This window comes from Schistocerca cancellata, chromosome 11 (assembly GCF_023864275.1).
Source record: "Schistocerca cancellata isolate TAMUIC-IGC-003103 chromosome 11, iqSchCanc2.1, whole genome shotgun sequence".
NCBI classification, from domain to species: Eukaryota; Metazoa; Arthropoda; class Insecta; order Orthoptera; family Acrididae; genus Schistocerca; species Schistocerca cancellata.
In genome coordinates, this window is record NC_064636.1 from 160,131,112 (window position 1) to 160,154,718 (window position 23,607).

Here is a 23,607-nt window from a genome sequence, read left to right on the forward strand (position 1 = left end):
ATAAATATGATCTGTCATCAGTGAGTTCTAGCACTATCACACCCTTTCTGTCAGATTGATGCCATTGGTGAATAACTGCAATTCTTTAATAATACCGTTTTCAAGAGTTTTCTTTCAGCTCATTTTATTAGGAGAACAAGCTCCATAAGCGGCAAAGACGTTATTTCCATAATTCTTTCTACGGTGCAATGGTGCTTGGTCTGGAAATGGTTCGAAATGGACATCTACCAAAAGACTGAAAAGGTTGTTAACAACTATGGTAGAACTTTATTCAACGAAATATTCTCTTTATGTCTCCATTTATTCAAGGAAACAACATTTAACAAGCAGTCATTCATGTACCCTTGCAGGAGTTGTTTCACACAAGGGATCAACGAGTGAGGGGGCATGCCGCCTTTATATCGCTCCTATCTGAAGCTTGTGTATTGGGAGAACGACTCATGCATGTACAGTGACAGGTGGTCTGAAGCAGGTTCAGTTGAGAACGTAGTCTCGATTCTCATCCACCAGAGTGCAGCAGTGGACAGACACATTCAACAAACAGGTGAACAGAATGTTTTTCTTAGTTCTGTTTATTTCTTGAAGACATTTTTGTTTATTTATGTTTTTACTGTTTTGTATACGTTTTTAGCAGTGTGAATGATGCGTGAATCTGCTCTAAAGTAAATATATAGATCATTGTTATACTGACAAACACCATATGAACTAGCGTGACAAATTTTTAAGACACTGTGAGTGCAGACGAGGGAAAATTTTGTATTGTAACACCCCACCCGTTGCTGGCCGGATTTTGCATGTGTTCGACCCTGACAAACAACTTACAGAGAAATTGGGCGTGGAACTGTACGGAAAAATGGATAACGCTAGATTTAAATGTGGCCCTGTCACCCATAATTAATCTGCGGTGGTAGTGTTGGCGACAAGTCACAAGTATTTTTACTTTCAAATATGAATGATCACGGACACTTGTGTTCAATGACATCAGACACGTACACACAAATAAAATAAAGCCAAAGAGTGAATTCAGGATCAACTACTGAAAGGAAAGGCTCTACCGAATCACAGTAATTTTATTCTAACCTTCAGATCAATGCTGAATAAAACACAATGAACAATTTACAAATTACCCTCCTAACTAGCATTGGCAGTGAACTGTGTTAATCGGTCCAAATGCGATCTCTCATAATTTGGCTGACCGACTGACCGACACAAAACGCAAAATACGAAGAACCTCTACACCCCAAAGTATCGTGAAGCCTCTGTGGAAACAACAATTGCACGTGATCCAACTATTTATCATTACTCCTAAGACAGGCCGAAGCAGGAGCGATCTCACCGTAATATTCCTGTTGCAGCGGCGGTCTCCGACGCCGACGGCGCGGCCGTGCGATCGGCGTGTGGCGTCTCGGAAAGTACACTCCTGCAATACTCGGACAACAGACCGCTGTCCGTAAACTTCTCTAATTACGACAGTCTTCCCCGCACCAAAGAGCTGGTTTGGCTAACGTCGTCTCTGAACGAGAGACCAAAACGGGAAACGACTTGGCTAACGTCTTCTCAGTACGAAAGCCCAGAACAGAAGACCTCGACAGAGAGTCGAGCAAGATCGCTCTTCACCTCTGTTGTCCCACCTCAACTTTACCGACTGAAACACGTCGCGAGACACGCTCAAAATACCCAGTTTGCAGGTGCCGACCAATGTACGGCCTGGGAATCTAACTCTTTTCCAGAGTTCTTCCCTTTCTACAAAATTACACGAAACTCCGCCCAAACCGGCTGGGAAGAACCACACGTGCAGGAAACAAAAATTTAACTGCAATTTTTCTTGTAAGATACCACTCGAGATTTTCCCGACAAAATTCCCCGTCGTTGCGAACACAGACTCTTGCATTGAAAGTTTCCTTATTCGGAACTCCTGGCCTACCCCAATAGAGTCACTCGAAAGCGTAAAATTAGTGGGACATAGGCGATGGCACGCGCAGGAAAGCCCGTCCAGCTACCCACTGCTCTGTTTTGGTAAACACCTGAGCACCTGCAGCCTCATAGGCTGGCGGCAGCTGCGGCCTCCCTAAACGGATCACAGAACTTCCCCAGTTCACCATTTATGACGTCAGGCTGCAGCCTTCGGCGGCTGGCCAGGGAGGTAGCCGAGCTCTGTCTCGCGTTCTGCATTTCTGCAAAATCTTATGATTAGAAAATCGCGTAATTCTCACTGTCTTACCTAGCCTGTGTGCCGATGTGTTTCCACATAGATTTCCTACACCGTAATTTAGAGTATTTACCAACTACTTATCTACAAAGCGACTGCGCCGATGTCAGTAGTTTTTATTGACCTAAAGCGCTCGCAAAGTGATTATAGTCACGTTAAATGGACTCATGTAAGGTGCACGACCGATGCCACCTTACATAGCCCCCTACGTCAAGACAATTTTGGAGTACAGGTGATCCTCCTGTATTACAAAATTAGCATGATGATCATTTTAACTATTCAAAACCGTTTCGAGTGTTATCCACGGACAACTGACTGCCAGCTGCCCTTTCTCAATCATTGTTTCACTCATTACTGGGATAATGCCTTCGATGATGGAATTTACATTTACTGACGTGGTCATTAATTTTTCTTATTGATTATTGTATTTTCTCTGCCAATTATGGACAGTTCATGACCAGAGCAAAAGAGGGAAATGTAAAATACAAGGTCTCACGTCGCAAGATCAATCTACATACGTATGCACTTTTGCGCTTTTCATCTGAATGGCAAACCCATGATTTTGACTGAAGGTCCAATGAAAACTCAAACATCCATCCCTATACAATTTGAAATAAATAAACTTTTTTATTACCTAAATGTAAATCTGAGTGACAGTAATGTCTTGGTCGTTCTTCTGCAACTAAAGTGAGGCAAATAGCTATTACTATAGTTTGTAAACACACTACGTGTCACTGTTGCTGGACATTTATTTGTTTGTGACATAAATGTCTTAATTACACAATCCTGCTAATGTCTGCCCAAGTCCAGTGCTTGGCTGGTGTACATTCGTGTAAACCCACATACAAGCAAAATTGGCAAATTTCGATCGATATTTATCTAATAATGAACGAAATACTTTGTGTATTAACCTAACTTATACACTCAAAACATGGAAATGTGGATAAAATGTACAAGTGAAATAAAATGACAAATAAAATGACACTTAAAAATGGTTCAAATGGCACTGAGCACTATGGGACTTAACATCTTAGGTCATCAGTCCCCTAGAACTTAGAACTACTTAAACCTAACTAACCTAAGGACATCATACACATCCATGCCCGAGGCAGGAATCGAACCTGCGACCGTAATGGTAGCGCGGTTCCAGACTACAGCACCTAGAACCGCTCGGCCACCCCCGCCGGCAAAATCGCACTTATAACACCTAGATTGTCTCAGATTATCAAACATCAGAGTTGTAAACAAAATATAATTGATTTCAGGATTGGCTGAGTGTCGGAGGTTTATTTATTTATTTATTTATTTATTTATTTATTTTGTATCGTGTTTATGAGGGACAGCTTCACCACATTGGTGTCTCATTGTTTGTAGCTACACACACACACCTGTTGGTAATGTTTACGCGGCAGGAATGAGAGGAAGAGTGAAACTGGTGAGTATGATCAGGAGTACATGAGAGCCAAGTGAGACCAACAATGGTAGCGAGATGTCACCTTGGCGACCAATATCTTCTTGATGCGGAGCCAACAGTACCAACTGTGTGGACCACCGTACTGCTGCATGTAGTGAGGTACTTTCCAGCCCGACCACTGGAAGGACCTCTGTCTCATTAGGGGTCGGCGTCGATGTCCCTCACACGAGAGACCAGCATTGTGTGATTTGTCCTCATCAGCAGAGACCTGATACAGACTGGCCACAAGACACAACTACTCCTTTGGCTAGTGGTGGGTAGGGAGGATATCCCATAAGATGTGAGCCACTGTCTAGCTCAGGTCCTAAGTGAAGGTGCCGTAAGACACAAAGAGATTCTGCAGTAATGTTGCACTGCCAAACACAGCGAGTTTCACCGATGATGCTTCTTCCAACTGGCCTCCCATCCACTGTGTACACACTGGGACCAGGTGTATCCCAGCTGCACGTCACAGACCTCTGCATATCACGTTTTAATGAGTCGCAGATGTACCACAGGCTACGTCGACCCAGCGGTTGGTCTGCATTCCATCCTACAGCTGTTCTCTCATCTCTTGATTTCCACCATCCTCATTCCCAAGCCATCCAAAGTGTGGTGCGCCAATTTTCGTGTCGATTCATTTCACCTAGTCTGAATTATGCTGAACACATTAACATAATGACATAACATAAGGATCATATTTTTCTACAATAATGGCTGACAAGAAATATATATTGGTCATACACAAAAATTTTGCATACATTAATTATCTTTAAATGTAACTAAATACAAAATAACTTTTTAGGTAAAACATCCACACAGAAAAACAGGGTATATATCTTACACTTTTCCTTGATCTCACATTAGAATAAACGAAACCTTCTAATAAGAAATCTTAATTTAGTATCAATTTTTTATCAGACTTGAGTGGAAAGGGAATCTCTGGATTGAGGGGATCAGGATTCCATCTCCTTTCTAACTACCACATAGAGATGGCCATCTCTACAAACTATGAAATTTTAAAAAAAAAGTGTTTTATATACCACCCTGTTGTAATCTCCCAAAGATAAATAATATTCATAATAACATCCAAACAGTAAAATATATAACCATAACATTGACATTTAGTGTAACTTCCCTAAGATAATTATATAATAACCTCCCAACAGTGAAAAATTATAATTATATAATTCACATATAGTTTAACTACCCAACAGATAAATTCCGTAACCTACCAATAATAAAAATGTGACTAACCTCCTGATTAAACTGTGCTCACCTGTAACCTTTCAATAATTGACTGTGCATTTAAACTGGTAAATTTTGGACATCAGCAGTGCTGCATCATGGCCCTGAAAGATCATACTGAATAAATTGAAAAGGTCGCCGGATAACGCATATATATCTGCTCCTATTAGAAATTTTTCTGGTACAGTGCAATGCAATGCTGGCCGATAGATTTGTCATGTATAAAAAGACACAACTGATTTTTCTTTACAGCAATTGGGATCATCATGGATTGGAGAAATTAGTAAATTTTTTAAATTGAGATGAATGATTGTCAAAAGTTAATTTTTGTAAGAAAGATTAATATTAAGAGATTTTTTAAAAAACATACATGGGACTTGATATAACAATAGTATAGTATATATGCACAGTTGAACAGAATAGACAGTGTCTTGAAAGGAGGGTATAAGATGAACATTAACAGAAGCAAAATGAGGATACTAGAATGTAGTCGAATTAAATCAGGTGATGCTGAGGGAATTTGATTAGGAAATGAGACACTTAAAGTAGTAAAGGAGTTTTGCTATTTGGGGAGCAAAATAACTGATGATGGTAGAAGTAGAGAGGATATAAAATGTAGACTTTCAATGGTATAGAAAAGCGTTTCTGAAGAAGAGAAATTTATTAACAACGAGTATTGATTTAAGTGTCAGGAAGTCGTTTCTGAAAGTATTTGTATGGAGTGTAGCCATGTATGGAAGTGAAACATGGACAATAAATAGTTTACACAAGAAGAGAATAGAAGCTTTCGGAATGTGGTGCTACAGAAGAATGCTGAATATTAGATGGGTAGATCACATAACTAATGAGGAGGTATTGAATAGAACTGGGCAGAAGAGGAGTTTGTGGCACAACTTGAGTAGAAGAAGGGATTGGTTGTTAGGACATGTTCTGAGGCATGCATCATGGGATCACCAATTTAGTACTGGAGGGCAGCGTGGAGGGTAAAAATCATAGAGGGAGAGCAAGAGATGAATACACTGAGCAGATTCAGAAGGATGTAGGCTGCAGTATGTACTGGGAGATGAAGAAGCTTGCACAGGATAGAGTAGCATGGAGAGCTGCATCAAACCAGTCTCAGGACTGAAGACCACAACAACAACAACATATGCACGAGGCTGCTTTTACCTTATACTACAACGCTCAGGCACTACCATTGCTCCATATGCCTGGCACAGCCAACTCGATACACCAGACTGCTAGCAACTACTTACTCCTGCTACTACACAGTTCCAGCTACATACAACACTGCTCTTTGGTCTGAGATTCTCTTATAGCTTACATATCGCAGGCAGCGCGCGAGCAATCCATTGAAATTACATCTGCTCGAGTGCGCTAACAACAAATTCCTTAATCATAGACCTCTTACATATCCCTCCACTGGGGGGGGGGGGGGAGGCAAAAATTTGGCAACGATGGTGAGTCAATTTGACTTGCCATGAGCAACAAATTTTTCTTTAATCTATTTAGTTACTAAGTCTACAGTCATAGAATATATACATTATTGGTAAGTGCAGAACAAAAAATGGCTCTGAGTACTATGGGACTTAGCATCTATGGTCATCAGTCCCCTAGAACTTAGAACTACTTAAAGCTAACTAACCTAAGGTCAACACACAACACCCAGTCATCACGAGGCAGAGAAAAGTGCAGAACATATTAAGAAATGAAATAGAGTGCACACACATTGAGTTCAGAGCATATTAAGAAATGACAAAATGTATATGCAATGAGTACAAAATATATTAACAAATGACATAAAGTGCACATGCACTGTAAAAGTCTTTAGCATTTTTACATGAATGAAACACATCAAGGAGTGAAATAAAGTGCACACTGTAATATCCTTAGCATATTTACAAGAACTAGGAAAGGAATGGGAAGGATAGCATCATGGTTGTAGCACAGTGGGTTGCACATAGCTGCACCGAAAGTCCATATCTTTATACAGAAGACAATCTGGAGTTCTCTTCCCTGAAGTATTTATCAGTGTAGCCAAGACACTGAAATTTTGTAAAGTAAAATCTGTATACCTCTATGATCTGTGCAAACGGTAGTATGTCTTCCATAAAGAAAATTCCTAAATTTGGTAAATGCCCATACAACACATAATGTTTCAAGTTCTGTAACAGAATAATTGCATTCAGCAGGTGACAGAACTCGACTTGCAAAGCGATGTTTTTAATTACTGTAATACCGTCTTCTTCAATTTCCTGAAAAATTTGTACGCCTAAATCGGTGTTAGAACCGTCGGTGGAAATGGAAAAATTTCTGGTAGGATCTGGGTGTGGTAAAAGTGGTGCATTCAACAAGGCATGTTTCAGATTAATAAATTCAGACTACTGGTTATTCATGTAAAAATGTGTCTCGGATGTCGTTAAAAGTAATAACATTTTCGTGAACAAGATTCTGTGTATCAAAAGTATTGCTTACTTTGCTGGAAGATGCAACCTGTACTGTATCTAGTCAAGTACTTTCTGACGTGCTGCTATTTGCAGGATGATGCTGTGGTATTTCGACTATTTTTACTGTTCTGTTATTCCTTCTTTTGATACACAGACTGTCTGGTTCATTCATGATCAGTTGTTGCGGATGATTCTGCTGCTGGTACGACCGACTGTTGCGCTGAAAACTGTGCTCATTACTTTTACGTCTGTCATGATAGTCACTGCTATACGGCGCGTTGTGATAGGAATTGAAATGATGTGTTTTCCGTACATACTGATTTCCTTGTTGTGGTGCGTTACTATTTGGTGGAGCCGACGCTATATGTGTAGGCGGCGAAACATTAAAGCTTGGTTGACCTTGTACATTACATTGTTGGTTAGATATGCTAACCAGCTGGTTTTGTTGCTGTTGTGGTGAAAACCCTCTATTGTTGCCAAAAATGTGTCTGCGATTGCTGAAAATTTTGTACATACTGATGATTAAAATTGTGTTACTTACTAAAATTATACTGGTAGTTCGGAAGTGTCGAACGAAAATTGTCACTTTCGGTAAAACTTGTCATATCAGGTTTTCTTTACTCATTCTTAATTCTAGATAGATCGATAGTTGAAGAACTGTTTTGATAGATATAAAGGATAGTAAAAGCGTAGGCAGCTGTGCGAAAACTAAAGAAGAAATAGCACTACTACGGCTCAGGGCCATGTGAATGCTACGGCACATATTCATCGAAGTGTAATGAATCCCCTGAGGTCTCTTACGCGCTGCAAATAAATTTTAGTTTCTGCATTACAGCCCAAGCTGGTGGAAATGCGAAAGCAAATTGTTGTATCCAGTCCAAAGGGTGAATCTGTGTTCTGTCATTCTTAAACACCTTAAATTTTCTCACGGTTAGAAAATCCTTGTAATCAAAATTATCGTCTGAATGTCTGAGCAGGCTCAAGATTGTGTGATAATTTGTTTGTCTGTGATTGTTCGGAATCTAAGTCACGTACTCTCTGTATATTACCTAAGTTATACTGGCTGTGTGAGTGTGACAAATGCTCAGAATGTGGCATATGCTGCGACGTGTTAGAGACTGAAACATTTTTAATTGCTATTACTTCTTGCTGTAAAGATGACACTTTTCTACGCAATGTATTATAGGACGAACCTATCTCACTGATTGTCTCCTGTAAGTTTTGGAATTCGGGCGTTTGATTGAACGAAATTGGTGACGTATCGGTTAATTTAGTCTCATTGTTATTTTCGATAACGTCAATACGATTGGCCAATTTATCAAATTTTTCAGTCAGTGCTTTAACCTGATCGTCATTTTTAGTGTCACAGGCATTAATTTGTTTTTGCATTTTACGGGTGGTTTTGTTTAATTTCATAACGTCTGCTTTAATAGCATCGGGATCCTGTATTAATTCCAATTGTTCTAGTCTGCTGGTCATTGTCTGAAAGTCTACTGTGTGTGTGTCTGTTTTTATTTTAAGAGCGGAGAATTCATTATGCAATTCGGTGTTCAACTATTTGATAGTATTAATTTCGTCTGATACTGTCGCAATGTTAGTGTCTACGTATGTTTTTGCTTTCGTAAATAACTTATGCTTATCTTCCTGTCTCTTTGCAGTAATTGTTTCCATGACTTGTTTCTTTACTTTGTTCTGTTCCCGTATGAATTTACGGTAAAGCGTTTCACTGTTTTGTAAGTGGTGATTAAAACGTTCCTCAATTCGGCTGTTTTGTTGTTCAAATTTCTTATCGACTTTCGCATCCAGTGTGCGTGAAAGTTCTGCTGATATTAATTTAAACTCGTCGCATAACTGTGTTGCGTTTTCAGAACATTGTTTAGCGACTGCACTAATTTTATCTTTAAGTAATTTCGTTGTGGCTGCATGTGTATTACTTAATTCACGTGCAACAGATATAATGTCTTCAATACTGTTCCTAGCACAAGCCTTAATTTCCTCACGTAATTGTTCTTTAGTATCATGACATTGCACGGCAACAGCTGTTTGTTCTGTTCATTAAGTTGTTGAAATTGTTGTCTTGTTTTTCATGCGACTGTCTGAGATTGTAGTCTAGTTTTTGATTACGTTGTTTGTAACTGTTGTCTTGTTTTTCATTGAATTGTAGCAATAATGCTACAACTTGATCCATGCCAAAATTACCGACTCTATTCTCTGTAGTGTGATGGTGTATCTGCATTTGTCACGTTTTGTGAAACCATTTGGTCATTGTCTGATTCACGAAAAGGTTTGCTAATTGGATGTGCACTGTGGGTCACTACATCGGAATCAAATAAATCTGACGTATTTTGACTACATTGTTGAACTTCGTGAGGAAAATTTATCTGTTCACTATACAAACTTTGCAAATCAGGTGTGTCAAACTGGGCAGCGTTCATTGTATCGGAACGCGCCGCATCATCAATTGTCGTTAAAATTAAGTGTGGACATGATTGAATTTGTTTGCTCATCATTTAGATTAGAATCATTACTGGTGGTCGGCACGCACTGATTATCTGTATTTGGGGGATTATCATTATGACACTGAATGTCGCTAGTATTATCGGTCAAATTATTCGACTCGGCTTTTTCACCCACTGCACATCACGATGTACTGTTAGCAGTTTTTCGCGGCATTTTCACACATCAAAGTTCAGCACAAAATCAAACAAAGACAAAGCAAAAATGGAACGAATACGATATCAACAAAGAGCAAAAAATTGCCTATGATCTGTGAAAGAAGGAGTGACAAATTAGTAAATGCGTTGCGCCAGATGCAAACTACATTTAGCATTAGGTAGATAAGAGCAGATGCCCAGAAATTCACAAAAATACGATCCTGGCCGGTTATTGTCAAGTGTAACCACCCAACAGTTAATTATACGTATACAACATTCACATTTAGTGTAACCTCCCAAAGATAATTATATAATAACCTCCTAACAGTAAAAAATATAATTATATAATTCACATTCAGTGTAACTACGCAACAGATAAATTCCGTAACCTACCAATATTAAAAATGGGACTAACCTCCTAATTAAATTGTGGATCACCTATAACCTTTCAATAATTGACTGTGAATTTAAACTGGTAAATTTTGGACGTCAGCAGTGCTGCGTCATGGCCCTGAAAGATCATACTGAATAAACTGAAAATTCTTACCTCGATAAGGTCGCCGGATAACGCGTATATATCTGCCCCTATAAGAAATTTTTCTGGCACAGCGCAGTGCAATGATGGCCGATAGATTTGTCATGTAAAGAAAGAAAGAACTGATTTTTCTTTACAATAATCGGGATCACCATGGATTGGAGAAATTAGTAAATTCTTTAAATTGAGATGAATGATTGTCAAAAGTTAATTTTTGTAAGAAAGAGTATTATTAAGAGATTTTTTTAAAACCTTTTACATGGGACTTGATATAACAATAGTATATATGCACGAGGCTGCTTTTACCTGATACTACAATGCTCAGGCACCGCCATGAGTCCACACGACCGGCTCAGCCAACTCGATACACCAGACAGCTAGCAACTACTTACTCCTACTGCTACACAGTTCCTACTGCATACAACACTGCTCTTTGGTCTGAGATTCTCTTATAGCTTACCTCATATCGCAGGCAACGCGCGAGCAATCCATCGAAATTCCATCTGCTCGAGTGCGCTAGCAACAAATTCCTTAATCATGAACCTCTTACACGGTATTAGTCGATGCATTCCAGGGTTTTACACCAGGTCTGATGTCCCTGCAACAGTAACTGTGCATCAAGCAGATAAAACAAAGTTTCTTATCTTACCCAATGATCCAGACTTCTTCGGTATAGTTACTTCTTTTGAATTCTCATTGCCCATATTATGGTCTCATTATACCTATTGACAGGAATTTTATTACTGTAATGCAACCACACAAAGAAAGCAAACGCAAACCACTGCTCACACACGCAGTTGTCCAGAAAAGTTAAAATTCTCGACGAGTATTCTTAAACACCGTTATCAACGTCCGCCCTTTCCGCTACTTCAACACGCTATTCTCACAGAACTATGTGTACCGAGGTGCGCTACGTACCCCACTGCGCATAGCTGACCACCTCAAAACCACTTGCACACTTTGGCATTAGTAAATCCAACGGTTCAAATGGTTCAAATGGCTCTGAGCACTATGGGACTCAACTGCTGTGGTCATAAGTCCCCTAGAACTTAGAACTACTTAAACCTAACTAACCTAAGGACAGCACACAACACCCAGCCATCACGAGGCAGAGAAAATCCCTGACCCCGCCGGGAATCGAACCCGGGAACCCGGGCGTGGGAAGCGAGAACGCTACCGCACGACCACGAGATGCGGGCAAATCCAACGGTGCACCCTCACAACGGCATGCAGGAAAGGCCAACTTAAATTTTTGCTGTCTCCTCAGACGGAGATATGAATTCTGCGATCTCTCTTAGGCCTTTCACAGAGAGCCATGTACTGGTGGAACTACCTCAGAGCGTAAGTCTACTTCTCAACTAAAAAGTGTATGCAAGGAATACTTGCCGATTACTGATTTTTTTCTTTTTTTTTTAGCTTGTGCTCTTAGTCTCTATCACACAGGTTTAAGCAAAACATGGACATATAACCTTGCATACCCTACACAAAACTAGACAGATCAAACCTAATTTCCTAACTATAAGTATCTTATTCAAATTCCAGTTCAACTATTTACCATTATTTACATATTGTCTGGGTTATTCCACGAATGGTTTGATGTGGGGAATAGTTCCTGTCCATTCACGTGAGATGGCCCAGGTTTTGGTGGTAGAATTTCTACTTCTTCTGTAGCACTGTTTCAGAAACCACCTTGCTCGTTTGATGGCCACTTCCCCACGACCTATTCGGCTTGTTATCGGGAGAGCGGCTACCGTCGTCAGTGTCTCTTCCCAGTAGACTTGGCCACTGTTTCTATGTTTCGATACAGTGTATCGATACGTGGAACTGTTTCAGTGTTTCGGAACGGCTGTGGTTCACTGTTTCGAAACAGTGGTGTTTCATTCCGCCCGTCTCGGATAACCGGACCAGATTTGATCTCGAGCCAGACACAGAAACTGTATTGTTTCAAAATAAGGCTGTTTCAGTCCACCTGTGCTTGAAACGGACTAATTGTATCGAAACAGTGATGTTTCATTCCGCTCTGTGTCGGACGAGATTCGGGCTCGGCACAGGTACTGAAACACAACATACCACTTCATGAAACTCTTTCAAGAGTGTCGAAATCTTTTTGACAAGCAATAGCATGAAGCTTAAGATATCCGAAAATAAAGCTTCGTTTCTAGCTGACTGTACTATTCCGAAATGGCGTAACATCTGATTTATAAACACTAACCAAACAATAAAACAACGAATACTAGTCACATTCAAAATAATAAATATGTGAAATCATTCAGTTAATTTACACTTTTTTATAACGTACTCTTCTCTGTTCATGTACAGTAATCATATTAAGAAACGCAGGTAAGACTACGACATTTTGAATAAAAAAAGGCATAGAGTGACAGTTATTAGACATATACATAAATGTGATGCAGGTATAATTGCAAGCAGTCTGCGTGACATATCACTGATAGTGTAACGGTGAACGGGAAGGGCTGAGAAGCATGGTGAATTTATAGTAACGGTTCGAAACATCTTGAAAGACAAAATTTTTTACTGTTATATTTTGTTATTTATTCGAATTATTTGGCGTTATTTGTGAGTCTATAGTCACTGTGCCTATTATCCACAATGATTCCCTTTGTGTAGATGGAAATTAGCAGGATGGGTGTATTACCCATACTAACGGAATGTGGGAGTCCCAGTAGAATATCCGTTGTTTCTGCAGTTTGCTCCCACCTCCAGTTCCGTTCGTGGTGGTTCTTCTGTCTTCAGCTATGGCTGTCCTCAGCCAATTGAAAAGTATGAAAGTCACACGACATGAAAGCAGCGCATTTGCTGCAGGAAATACGAAACTGCCAAGACGCCTAAGTGATAGTTTCATACTTTCTGCGACATGATTAGCGCTCTCACACCTCATTTGTGTTTATATGGACATACTTATACAGTAGACATTCAAGATGATAAAATGTGTAGGTTTATTAGATTACAAAACACAAACTGTTTCACTGTTTCGAAACAGCGTATCGGAACATTACATTGTACTGTTTCATTTGTTTTGAAACAGTTACGTGTTACAGTTTGCCCATCTCTACTTCCCAGGCTTACTGTCGCTCTTAGCCTGAACAAATCCGTTGTGCTGCTGCACCAGTTTGCTTTCCCACTGTGAGTCGTTATTTCGTCGACCGTTTCGCCGTTTCTCACGGGCTTGCTCCTCGTTAAATGCGAACTCGAGTTCCCTCAATATTCCTTTGATTACTTCTGTGTCGCTCAAACACCTTACGGCAAACGTTTGCTGGTAGGCTATCGGGAGCTTCATATAACACAGGCGTACAATTTCAGCTCCACTACAAGGATTGTCGAGATACTGGTTCCACTTTGTCATATTCTCGAAGAATTTTACAGGACTTCGGTAACCTGCGCCTTCCATATCTCTAGACATCATTCATTCTTGCTTAACGCGTTCCTGTTTTTCTTTCGACCAGAATTCGCCCAAGAAGGCATTTCGGAGTTGCAAGTCCCGGCAAATTTCATCATATATTCCGCTGTGGCTCCCTCCACATGTGAGCACACGAAATCGTGCTTATACATGGGGAGCCAGACAGGACAAATTGGCCTATAAATGTTTTGGGATGAAGACTGTAGCCTTCATCTCTGTAATGTTGAAACTTCCTCACCGAGATGAAGTGTTTAAAATCAAATCTACTTTCGGCATGATAGGTTTCATTTCTCCCTACATTTTGTTGAATCTGTATCTCCGGGTGCAAACTTCCCTGTTCAGAAACTCTGTCTTCCTCTCTGTCAATGTAGGTACTCGATAAATGTTGCGTACCACGTACTAGCAGACAGCAGTTGTGCCCCGTCGACGTATGCGTGCCCACCGAGTTTTCTAAGGGCGTCGGCGCGGCGCTACGGTATACTCCGCTGCTACCGGCTTCCGCCGTGTTACTCGAGCCGTCCAAATTACCGGACAGAGAAGTCGGTTTAAGAGCTGATAGAACTATTTGTTCAGCACTCACTACGACCCTGTTGCTATCGTTGCCAGCTATTTCGCCAAGATGGCTACCTTGAGTTGGTATTGTGGTTTTCCCGATAATGTGTATGTGGCGTGCGTACTGTAAGACCTTCGGTACACACACCATCAGATTATTTGACTTGTCGCTCTAACGAAGTAGGCGAGTGTCAGCAATATGTCTCGTGGTCTTATCGTGGCGTGTTTATCTTCTGCCGTTAGGTCAGACGATAGAAATGCCACTTGCACGCTTAGGGTAGCAGATTGACGGTCACCAACTTTAAACAGAGCTTGATTAATTTTCACACACATTTATCAAAATAATAACAAGCAATAATAAGAAGCAAGCAAGCAATCTGAAGTTCCTTTGGTGTTGGTACGTTAATCTTATTCTCACATACATCTCTGATACTTGACAAAAGTGTCTATACATTTATCTTCATGGCTATGTACAGGAATATGGTAATCTTATTAGGCGCATACTGAAACTTGACTATAGATTGGTACAGACAAATGTAGAACTCGTACAGACTGGTGCAGACTAATGCAGACTAATGCAGACTGGTACATACAAATGGAGACTGACTAATCGGAGGTCTGTACACTCATTATAATACATCGCGCGTTCAGGTATCACTGCACGCGTGTGATCCGCAAGGAGAAAAAGGATCTATGTTAGCAACAATCTCATTGGCTGCGTTACATATTAATACGCAGATCGATGGAAGCAGAATTTGGTCCGTCTATATGGCAGCGCCATCTCGTAGTGCGGAGATGGGCGAGCGCTGCGCCTGCGCCGTTGTGCTTAGCGGGGCGCGCTCTAGTGGGAAAGTTGTGTACACGCTGACTACGCGGAACTATGTTCACAACAGTGTATAACTTCATTCTCCAGGTTTCGTTTTAATTCGGAGACTTCATGTCTTAGTGCATCAGTAGACCCCACGTCCGGTTGTTGTTGTTGCTTATCACCAGCTCGCTTAATGCGAGTCTGCAATTTGGATAAGACAGCCTTCCCTACTTTCACGGTACTCTGTGTCAGGTCACGAGTTTCCTTCGCAATTTTCTTTGCCCCCATTACTATCAGCTTTGCTTCATTGGTTGTTCTTTTAATTAGAACTTTCTCCTTTTCTAATTTTACACCTAGGATCTTTACCTCCTCTTTCATTTCACCCATCATTTTTGCACTCGCCTTTTCGTCGTTCGATAATTTTTGAACTGACATCTGAATTAGATTTCTCAACGTTCGATAATTTAGAACTGAGTTCTGAGTTAGATTTTTCAAATTGTACATTAAGATCGGAGTTATATTTCTAAACGTTCGATAATTTTGAACTGATATTTGAGTTAGATTTCTCAATTTTTGTCTGCATCGCTTTCAAAACATGTATAATGTTATTTATACCTGCAACAGTTTGACTCTCCGTCTACTGTGACCTGCATTGGGCACCGTTTCCCATGTTCCTGCTAACCCTTCTGTGCTTGAAAACGAAAAGTTTCCGTGCACCAGGCGGGTCGCTCTGGATTGAACCACTCGACTGGGGTCGGAAATCATTCATTTCTGCGGCACTACGGCTCCGTGGGCTGTACCTTCCACACTTATGGACTGTGACATCCGCCAACACGTGCCTCGGTTCCTCAGTGCCGCTGTTGGACTGTTAGATTCTGCTGCGCACTGGGCTGAACCTTCAGCTTCCGGCATCTGCAATCCATACTCGTCACTTCCGCTTGCAGTAGCTTCTCGGACTGTCACCCATTTTATCACTATTACAGACGAGATTCTGCTCTGCTCTGGCCCTGGCTTTCGCTCTAGTCAGCATGTGCAATTTAATGCTAATCGTACACTCAAGTACACAATATACCCTACCGTCAACAGTTAAAGAAAACAAAACACCAATCACACAACAAAATACTAAACTAGGTGTGAGCAGTGAACACAAATGCCACCAACTTATATTTCCTAGTAGGACAGCTCCACAAATGGTTGTGCACTTACTGTTCAGCATTTTATGAGTACAACTAACATTAGCACACGCAACAAGAACAACAACCCGTTTGGAGCATAGAAACAACAAACACAACAACAACAAAAAACACAACTTATGCTAATTTTTTTATCTGCGATTCTACTATTAAAATGATCAGACAAGTTGGATCACAAAGACAACAAAACAGAGGTTTCTCCTAACTGCATCTCAGGCAGATCTCAAAATTACGAATCCTAGTGATGGGTCAGCCATATGGAACACCCCACCCGTTACTTGTCCGGATTTTGCGTGTGTTCGCCCGCGACAAACAACTTACACAGAAATGGGGCGTGTGGAACTGTACGCAAAAATGAATAACGCTAGATTTAAATGTGGCCCTGTCACCGCTAATTAATCTGCAGTGGTAGTGTTGACGACAAATCACAACTGTTTCTACTTCCAAACATGAACGATCACGAACACTAAGGGTGTTCAATGACATCAAACACACACACAAAAATAAAATAAAGGGAAAGAGTGAATTCAGGGTCGACTACTGAGAGTAAAGGCTCTACTGAACCACAATAATTTTATTACAACTTTCAGATCAATGGTGAGTAAAACACAATGAATAACTTACAAATCACCCTCCCAACTGGCATTAGCAGTGAACTGTGTTAAAATCAGTCCAAAACGCGAGCTCTCAGAGTCGAGCAAGATCGCTCTTCACCTCTATTGTCCCACCTCAACTTTTACCGACTGAAATACATCGCGAGACGCGCTCAGAATACCCAGTTTGCAGGTGCCGACCAATGTACGGCCTGGGAATCTAACTCTTTTCCAGAGTTCTTCCCTTTCTACAAAATTACACGAGTAAACTCCGCCCAAACCGACGGGGAACAACCACACGTGCAGGCAACAAAAATTTAACTGGAATTTTTCTCGTAAGATACCACTCGAGATTTTCCCGACAAAATTCCCCGTCGTTGCGAACACAGACTCTTGCGTTGAAAGTTTCCTTATTCGCAACTCCTGGCCTACCCCACTTGAGTCACTCGAAAGCGTAAAATTAGTGGGACATAGGCGAGGGCACGCGCAGGAAAGCCCGTCCAGCTACCCACTGCTCTGATCTGGTAAACACCTGAGCACCTGCAGCCTCAGAGGCTGGCGGCAGCTGCGGCCTCCCTAAACGGATTACAGAACTTCCCCAGTTAGCCATTTATGCCGTCAGGCTGCGGCCTTGCCCGCATCTCGTGGTCGTGCGGTAGCGTTCTCGCTTCCCAAGCCCGGGTTCCCGGGTTCGATTCCCGGCGGGGTCAGGGATTTTCTCTGCCTCGTGATGGCTGGGTGTTGTGTGCTGTCCTTAGGTTAGTTAGGTTTAAGTAGTTCTAAGTTCTAGGGGACTGATGACCATAGATGTTAAGTCCCATAGTGCTCAAAGCCATTTGCACCATTTTTATTTACTTTTTTTTTTTTTGCTGCGGCCTGGGAAGTAGCCGAGCTCTGTTTCGCATACTGCATTTCTGCAAAATCTTATGGTAAAGAAATCGCTTAATTCTCACTGTCTTACCTAGCCTGCGTGCCGATGTGTTTCCACATAGATTTCCTACACCATATTTTCGAGTACTTACAAACTACTTATCTACAAAGCGACTGCGCCGCTCTCAGTCGTTTTTATTGGCGTAAAGTGCTCGCAAAGTGGTTATAGTCACGTTAAATTGACTCATGTAAGGAGCAAGACCGTTAGCATCCTACAGTATCAAATAACGTTAAATAAGTTTATGGTAAAAGGGAAGCTAATTTTAGTGCAAATGAAAACAGTTAATAACGTAAAGTATAAATAAAATAACATAATGTTAAATATTTATTTCGGAAAAGTACAATTCGAAAGTGTGTAATTTGCAGATTGGTTAGTCATGAAAAGCCCGGGCTAACAAGGGAGGATAATATATTTCTATTGGCCTTAAAGAAAACTGACCAATCAGAAAGGAGTGTTTTTTGTGTTGGAGACAGATAATGGTTACGCCAGTCTAGAGGAGTCGGAGCCCAGCCTTTCAATGCTACGGTTGTGTGTAGTATGAGCTCCAAAGGAAGTTATAATTTACCAGTTTTAGTTGTGCTACATGACTCAAAAGTGCTTTACAGGGATGGCCCATTTATTCTGCTTTTTTGTGTGTGTGTGTGTGTGTGTGTGTGTGTGTGTGTGTGTGCTATTAGACACCGATGAACTTAATAGTGTGGCGAGCATTATCGTTTAAGAGCAATTCTTGCTTAGTAGCTGTTCAGATTTCGGGACATACGTCACCATAGACTTGCTAACGTGAATGAAAAGGTGAGTGCATGACTGTGTTAGGATTAGCACGGGCTTGGCAGCGAACTTGTAATTCTAAACTTCAGACTATACCAAAGTTTTTTGAGTACTTCTACCTTTCACTCAAAGTTAAGACCTTTTCCCTATTCTTAGAATAGTTGCGTTGTGTGCAGCAGCCTAGGGCGGGTCGCAGTGCGGCAGGTTTCTGCTCGGCTTTCCTACCGGCGATCTGCTGCAGCAAGTTCACCGGCAGCTGCAGGACAGAAGGAACCACGACAGGCCGGGAAAACAGTTAAAAAGCCGTAGTACATTGAATCCGTGGCTGAGATAAATTTTGTGAGAGACCTGGTAGTGAATGACAATGAAAAATTTAGTAAATCGGTACACGCAGAAGTTTGAACGGAACCCGTTTCGAGTCGCCAGACATACTTAGATGGCGTTAAGGGGCTCGGAACGCCCTATACTTGCAATGTTAAAATAACGCTTATAAATTACATCTTTCCTCACAAAGTATTTGAGGTAGGAAGTTGAACTTTTTACAGATTATTTATTGGAATATGGGCTACAACTTAACACAGGGATTTTACAAAATTTTAGTTCAGTTATTAAAGATGATTTTTTTTTTCAGTTGTAATGAAAATTCACAACATTTTCTTGCAATTTTTTATTTATATATTAAAAAATATACACCTTTATGGAAAAAGGCTGTGTTAAATTATGCAGAAGGTACTGTGTAACATTTACTGAAAGTTTGAAACAAATATGTTTGGAAGATCCTCAGAAAACATGTAATTAGTATGAGAAAATAAAAGTTTTGGGAATCGAGCGACAAAGATTGGATTAACTTTTTAGTGCATTCCAGGTCCATAGGATGGATTATCTTCATCCTCTGCAAACTCCTCCTCCAGCTTCCTCTTGTTCCTCCTCCTGTTTACTCTTGCTTGTATTTCTAGACTCTTTACAGCCCTGTCTGCAGCCCGAAGGCGTTCCTCGTCTAAAGCAAGCATCGCTCGTACCATGTTAGAACCTATCTTCATTCCCATGTTTCTAAATACCTTGCACCTTACAATGTTGCCATCATTGAAAGTCGCAACAGCATCATACACACCAAAGTGAAGTGTTTCTATTCCAACAAATACAGTCTTGGGGATTCTCGACCATATAACACTATTTACACTTTCATTGGGGTTTTGAGTTTTTCCGTGGATACACTTTTTCAACAGTTAAGGTGCTGCTAAGTCTCTGAAAATAGGTTTTATCACCTCCATTATTGCATGATGCAGACTATGCTTATGAGTGTACACTTCACCAGTTAGCAATCCTTTGTTATATTTACACCAAATGTCTTCTTCTTTGGGACACAAGCTATGTTGGTGATTTTCATCGGTTGAAGAAGTATGAAAAAAAAGAGCACAAACAGCCTTCTTCATTTCGTCAACACTTTGTGTATTTTGCCTAATAGCCATTCCATAACAGTTCTGTGTTTTGTCAGTTACACTGTCAGTTAACCTTCCCTTCCCATCCAACCCTTTACCATCACTGAGTTTTTGTTTTTTGTACGAAGCTTTCAGTCGCCGAAGTCTTGTTCCCATTCGCTTCTGTACGTGTCCAATACACTCAAATTTCTGCACTACAACATCATCACCATAGGGCTTCAGTCCTTGAACATGTTTGAAACTTTTAGAATCACCGTCACCAAGGTAATTAACATATCACACAGCGCCACAGTGGGTCACACCCATGTAGAACACATTTAAAAAAAATTTAAAAATAGTTGTAGTCTTCGGAATTGAATAAATTATATATCTATTAAAAGGTAATAGTCTGCAGATTCAGAAAACGCAAAAAAGTAAAAATTGAACTTTTCATGATTTTGAGCCTTTCCGGAGCCCCTTAAACAGTCACAATAATAACGAGGGCACATCGAAGCAGCAGACGGCGTCAGAGCGGTATCAGCGACCAGCAGTAGGGCAGGGCCGCGATGCCAACTTACACGACGGGCGGGGACCCTGAAACTGGTACGGCAGACGGAGGGGGTCGCAGTCTCAGTTTTAGCACGCCGAGGCTGCATCATTCAACGAAAGGTAAGTTTGTTGTTACATTTGTTGTGTGTGAGTGTGAGTGTGTGTGTGTGTGTGTGTGTGTGTGTGTGTGTGTGTGTGTGTCTGCTGAGAGACTGAATAACACGGAAGGTGATAAAGATTTTGTAAATACGAAAAAAGAGGAAGGACTTTCATTCAGTGTAAGTGCTTCGCAGACTAGCACGCCTGAACAGAGAGAAGGAGTAGATGTTAAAGTAAAAGAGGAGGTTTTTGACGATGTTTGTTATTTACGGAAAGTGGAGTATAATCTACTTGAAGTATCTCAGTTAATGTAACTAGTGGAGGTAATGTAGATCCTAAAAGTGACACTAAGCATGAAATCGGTAATGTCTCCTACATCTGACATCATTCTCACTGCAAAGACCGACTTCTTTAGGCGCTTCATGAATTCTGTGGTATGCCCTTCCCAACTGAATTTAGTCCCAGAAATGTAACACTGTCAACCTTTTCGATCTGCATGCCTTCATATGTTATACACATGCTGTAGCTGGAGAAATCTTGGAAAGCTCACATAAACCTTGCATTAGCATACTCACACTTTCGCCAACAGTAGTAAACGAATCTGTCACGTTACGTATATTTTTTTGTTGTATTACAAGGCTCTACACTTGTTCTATTAAGTGAGCAGCACAAGAAATTAAGCTCTGAATTTAATCTACAGTATTCTGTTTACATATTACTTCGTACTTAAAAACGCACGTTGTTAACATTTTACTTCAACAGTGCTGGCCGACCAGTGTGGCCGAGCGGTTCTAGCCGCTTCAGTCTGGAACCGCATGACCGCTACGGTCGCGGGTTCGAATCCTACCTCGGGCAACGATGTGTGTGTTGTCCTTAGGTAAGTTAGGTTTAAGTAGTTCTAAGTTCTAGTGGACTGATGACCTCACATGTTAAGTCCAATAGTGCTCAGAGCCATCTGAACCATTTTTAAACAGTGCTGTGGCGAAGTTCCGCCTACTTTCTGTTGCAGCTGCGAGGATAATATTTCTAATAGCGACCGATAACCTACACACATAAAATATGAAAGACTAATAATCCTTCTAAAATCAACTCAAGTGTATCCGGAGTTAATTTGCTAAAGTTACGACACGATTCATACGAGATTCCTGCCATTTCGCACTACTCGCAATTATACTGATAACTAAAATGATGGATTCCAACCATCTCGCTATTTAACTTAACCCCGTCGGAGTACTTGGTAGTGAAAAATAACTTGACAGTTATTGATAACCGTTAAAAATAACGGTTATCAAAGAATAACTGGAACCGTGATAACGGTTACTCCAGAATAACCGTTTGGCCCACCACTACTTCTTATAAGAAGTGTTGTCGGTGGGCGCGTAGGAGGGGCAGATGTAGTAGGGCGGGGAGGGGAGGGGAGGGGAGAGCTGCCGGCGGCCGACAGGTGGTGGGGGGCAGGCGCGCTGCGCAGCGAGGTCTGCGGTACACGGCCGGTACAGTACTGTGTGGTCGTGAGTGGCGACAGTGCGGTGACGTCTGGCGGAGACGGATATTCCACGACAGTCCTGTGGGCCCAAACTTGTTATGTGGAGCGACATTAGGAACAGCTGTTGCCACAAGCTGCCGACGAGCAACGCCTTTAAGCCGTCGGCACAGGGACTGTGCATCCGAACGTTGAGCGTACCCAGTTTCTGACGTCATAGCGCGTTCGGGAGTCTTTCCGAACGTGCAGAGCAATATCTGGCATGTCAGATATCCTGAGCGTGCGTCTGAGCGTTGACCAATGAGACGGCACAACGCCACCTACGTCACACGCACGCCGTCTCCCTTCAGTATAGGAGAATGCTAAGTTCACCGGACTTGGTTACGGTTTGACGTCATTATGACGCATACACGCTATATCGAAAAAGATAGAAACCGTATATCGACTATTCGACTTTTGTGAACTTTCGAGAGATTGTGACAGGGTAGCGCTGTGCTCTGCGCCATTCGTTTAAATGTGTTTTGCGTTCCTTGCGTTTCAATCGTGTATTGTACTGTGTTTGTACCCTTTGCGTTGTTTTTCGTTTGCTAGTCTCTAATTATGTGTTCAGCATTCGAGAGACTAATGAGTGCAAAGCTGAAAGAGTTCAGCATGGATGACGACGGGCAATTGCGTGGTTATTGTGAATCTCAAGCAGATTCTTCTGACCCAGCTGAAGTGCGTCGGTTATTCATACTCGGTAAGAAGAAGCACTCAGCAGCCAAAATCTTTAGATGCGTCAAGACACTAATCATTGGTTAAGATTACATTGGGAAATCCACTTACCCTCGTATTTCATCTCCGGTCGACGATTTTTCTTCAACAATGCCTCATATTTTTACTTTTAAGTTCGAAATTCAATCATTCTACACACCAGCCATTACTGGACACTAAGGTACCGGTCTCTGCGGTCAGAGTGTAAAATTACTTGGAATTATGGTTGATAAAAGACTGTCTTGGGACGGACATATAAATTACTTAGCTAACAAACTTGCACGAGTTCTCTTTCAGCTATATAAATTAAGAAAAAGAAGTCAGCAAGAGTATACTGCTACAATCTAATATGTACTGACAAGACCAATTGTATGAAACCATACTAAAATATTGATAATAAATAAATATTATTTTCGGCGTAAGCATTCAATACAACAATCACACAATCTAATCTGGTCGGGACATAAGAAGACTTCACTTTTTTACGAAACGTGTTGTC